Source organism: Equus asinus, chromosome 20 (assembly GCF_041296235.1).
Source record: "Equus asinus isolate D_3611 breed Donkey chromosome 20, EquAss-T2T_v2, whole genome shotgun sequence".
In the NCBI taxonomy this organism is placed as follows: Eukaryota; Metazoa; Chordata; class Mammalia; order Perissodactyla; family Equidae; genus Equus; species Equus asinus.
This window is the reverse complement of record NC_091809.1, coordinates 39,894,206-39,897,875: the sequence shown is the minus strand read 5'-3', so window position 1 is coordinate 39,897,875 and position 3,670 is coordinate 39,894,206. Positions and strand designations below refer to the sequence as shown.

At 40.6% G+C, this 3,670-nt stretch overlaps 1 pseudogene; it reads right to left on the bottom strand.

Moving 5' to 3' along the window:
- Positions 1 to 365: 365 nt before the first annotated feature.
- On the bottom strand, positions 366 to 2,117 carry LOC106835991 (olfactory receptor 8B3-like; annotated as a pseudogene).
- Between the last annotated feature and the right edge of the window lie 1,553 nt (positions 2,118 to 3,670).

Here is a 3,670-nt window from a genome sequence, read left to right as displayed (position 1 = left end):
CCTTTATTTTATGTGGGATACCACCACAGCATGACTTAATGAGCTGTGTCAGGTCTGTGACCAGGATCCCAACCTGAGAACCCCGGGCCGCTGAAGCGCAGCATGCATACTTAATCACTATGCCACCAGGTCGGCACCTAATTTCCTATTTAATGTTATTACTAAACAGGAAAAAAGGTAGAGAGGATATTGTGGAAATGGTGAGGAAAAATTAAGACATCTTCTATAACGACTAGAAATAAATTGTGAGAGAAGACTCAAATTTCTTTCACCATGTTAAGGGAAAAAAAGGATAAAAAAGCTGCTGCTAGAAATATTTTAATTAAACATACAGAAACTCTCTGACCTGTGACCACATGCACAGCCTAATACAGTTTCTGATCAAAACTTTCTCCTACTAAGGTTTTACTCAGAGTAAGTGTAACATGTTTATTCCTCAAGCTAGAAGCTAAAGGGTTCATCATGGGAACCATACTGGTGTAAAAGACAGAAGAGATTTTTCTCTCATCACTAAACACAGGAGAAGATGGTTTGAGTTATGTACACACGCATGATCCAAAGAAGAGAGAAACAGCAATTACGTGGGAACTGCGGGTACCAAAGACTTTGGACCTGCCCTCTATGGAGCTGATGTGGAGGATGCTGGAGAGGATGAAACCATAAGAGATAAAGATGGTGGGACTGGGTACCATGACATAGATGCCCACCACAATAAAAACAACCAGCTCATTGACATAGGTGTCTTTGCAGGAGAGTTGGAGTAGAGGGAGAATGTCACACTGGGGTTTGCCTCACAGAAGGCGGTATCAGCATACATCCAGTGTGGGCCATGGCACCAGAAAATGCCATCAAGGATGAACCAAGCGTGAAGCTGGAACACATTTTAGGAGATATGGTAACATTATACAGAAGATGCTTACAGATGGCCACATTGCATGATAGGCAGTTGATGTCAGCACATAGCATTTGGAAATACCAAAAAAAGTCAAAATACAAAACTGGGTCATGCACCTCACGTAGGAAATAATATTCTTCCTGGATATGAAGTCAATCAACATTCTGGGTTAAGAACAGAAGAATAAAAGAAATCTATGAAGGACAAATTGAAGAGGAAAAAGTACATGGGAGTATGTAGGTGTGAATTCATCCAAATTTAAATTACCAAGCCCAAGTTTCCCGACTCAGTGACCATACGCATTACTAGAAACAGGAAGAAGAAGGGGGTTGAAAAACTGGCTGGTCTGCTAATCCCATCAAAATGACTTCTCCCACAAAAGAACCATTTCTAGCAGCCTTTCTTCTCTAAGGGAATCTGTGGACACAGGAGGAAAAAGTCACACAGAGAACAAATCAACTCTTCCTACAATATCTCCTATCATAAGAGTGGAGTGTGGAGTGGAAGACTTGAGATTAGCTCAGGCTCAACCCAGAGAAGCTGCTTTAAGATTATTATGAAACTGAGTGACAAGGACTTCCCCTTAAAAGAATCTTTATGAGATAAATTAAAACAAAGAGCATCAAAACTTCACCTTACAGCGGGAAAGCTGCTGCTTCCATACAATAATATTGCTGGGAAAACCAAAGGAAAAGGGAGAAGTTTGTACCTGAATCAGAATCATCCTTCTCTCTTCTCAGCATTTCTTCACTCACTTGAACCTTCTCCTAACCAGTAATATTGGAGACAGCGACTCTAGCTACCTGGTGCTGTCCACGAATGCAGATTAGAATTGCTGGGGTGGAAATGAAAGCAATGTTTCTAATCCGAAAATAAGAGACCAGAGTCTTGGAGAGGTTAAGTTACTGACCCATGCCACACAGCAATAGCCATAAATCTAGACGCACGAGAGTTCCATCCACGGAGAGGGAACTTATTGACTGATATCATGCATCCTTCGAGGCCCATAATATCTCTGATCATTCTTGTGGCCCCCTCAAGAGGTACTTTCATCAATTTTGCTTGAGGCTCAGGCCTGCAAATACAGCAAAGAAAGTACCATATCTTAGATCCTTGGGCTTCCATCTCAAAGGGAGAAACATTAATATAAATGGAATTCAAAAACTCACTCTTCTTAGGCCAGAAAACCTTGGTGATTCTTTATCATTATAATTACCCCCATGGTTGTGGAAGTTTAATTTCAGGCTCTGAAGTCTGGTTGCTTTTGTTCTAAGAGGCCACACTCCACAAGTAATTTCTGATTTGCCTTGGAAATCTTTCAGAAGTATAGACCATAATTTCTGATTATGGCTTTCACTCCTCCCAAGCAGCAGACAAATATAAACAATCTTTCTTATTACCATTTTTACTACTTGGAAAGACACAGAAAATTTAATGGAGTGTAATGATGTAATACACGAGGTTATAAACAGGGCAAAGGCTTCCTCAGTCTCTTCCCCAGAGAACAGTTTCTAGGTGTAACAGAGCAATCGAGGAGTGTGATTACATTCAGAACCATGATCTATCTTTAGTTCCTTAAGGACCCAAAATTTTACTCAAGTTTTCCCTTCACTACAGGGGTTGTACATGTCCCAAGGAAGAGCCAAAAATAAACTCCAATTTACCATTCAGCAAGAAGGTTTAAGAGGAAGCCCTGGACCCTCCTACCTTCATGAACATGTTGATTCAAAAATGGTTCATGTACAGATACCATTTGTAAGAATTCAAGATACTAGTTAAGGGGTCCTGCACCCAGTTCTAGTGTGAATCAGTCATATTGAAACTGTCAGAGAAACTCAAGTTATCCTCTTGTCATAACACTTATCTTTGCACAGCACCTTGTGACTGGATCAAAATCCTTTATTTCCTAGCTTCTCACTGGGGAGGGAAAGAGGTGCTTATGCATCCAATGCCCCCAAATTTTGAGGGGCTGTCTAGAAGACTATCTTCTGTATAGCCTGTCTCAGAAAGCTGAGGGACAAGGGACACAGCATAGTTTAGCTGCCCAGGGTGACAGAGAACCAAGATGGTGGTTTGGGCTAGAAGTCATCATAGTCCCTCCCTCTGGCTCAGTACAGAGCTGGCAATTGAAAACCCGTTTCTTCCAGCTCCTCCCTAGTGAAAGAGGAAGTTGCGCCATGCATGTAAACTCATATAAACTGAGGGTGACCTGAAGAATTGGCTTCAGTCTTGCTTGTTTTACAATACTGTTGTGACCTGGCCTACTCTGGATGCCTGGGGGGACAATAAGATAGAAAAAAGTGGGCTGGACAAATACAAAAGTTGAGAGGCCTCTAGAGTCTCTATAGACAAGCTCTTTGCTCTGGATCTTAACCAGCACAAGGTCAGTCCATGAAGATAAGGACAGGTGACTCTTTTGTCTAATGTGCAGACACTAATGCAGAGAGTCCATGCAAATGAGAACACACCAAAATAAATTCCAAAAAGGAACAAGATAAATCTCCACAAAGTGACCATAATTCAGTGGAAATAAGTGATTTACCAAACAGAGAATCCAAAATACCTATCATATTGATGTAGACTGTAGTCAGAGAAAAATACAAAAACAAAGTGAAACTGCCAACGAAGAGACAGAAAACTTAAAAATACTAAATAGAGACCATGGCAATGAAGAATACAGTAACTTAACTGAAAAATTTACTAAAGGGGTTCAACAGCAAACTAAATCTAACCAAATAAAAGATAATTGAATTTGAAAAAAAGGTTACTGAAAAT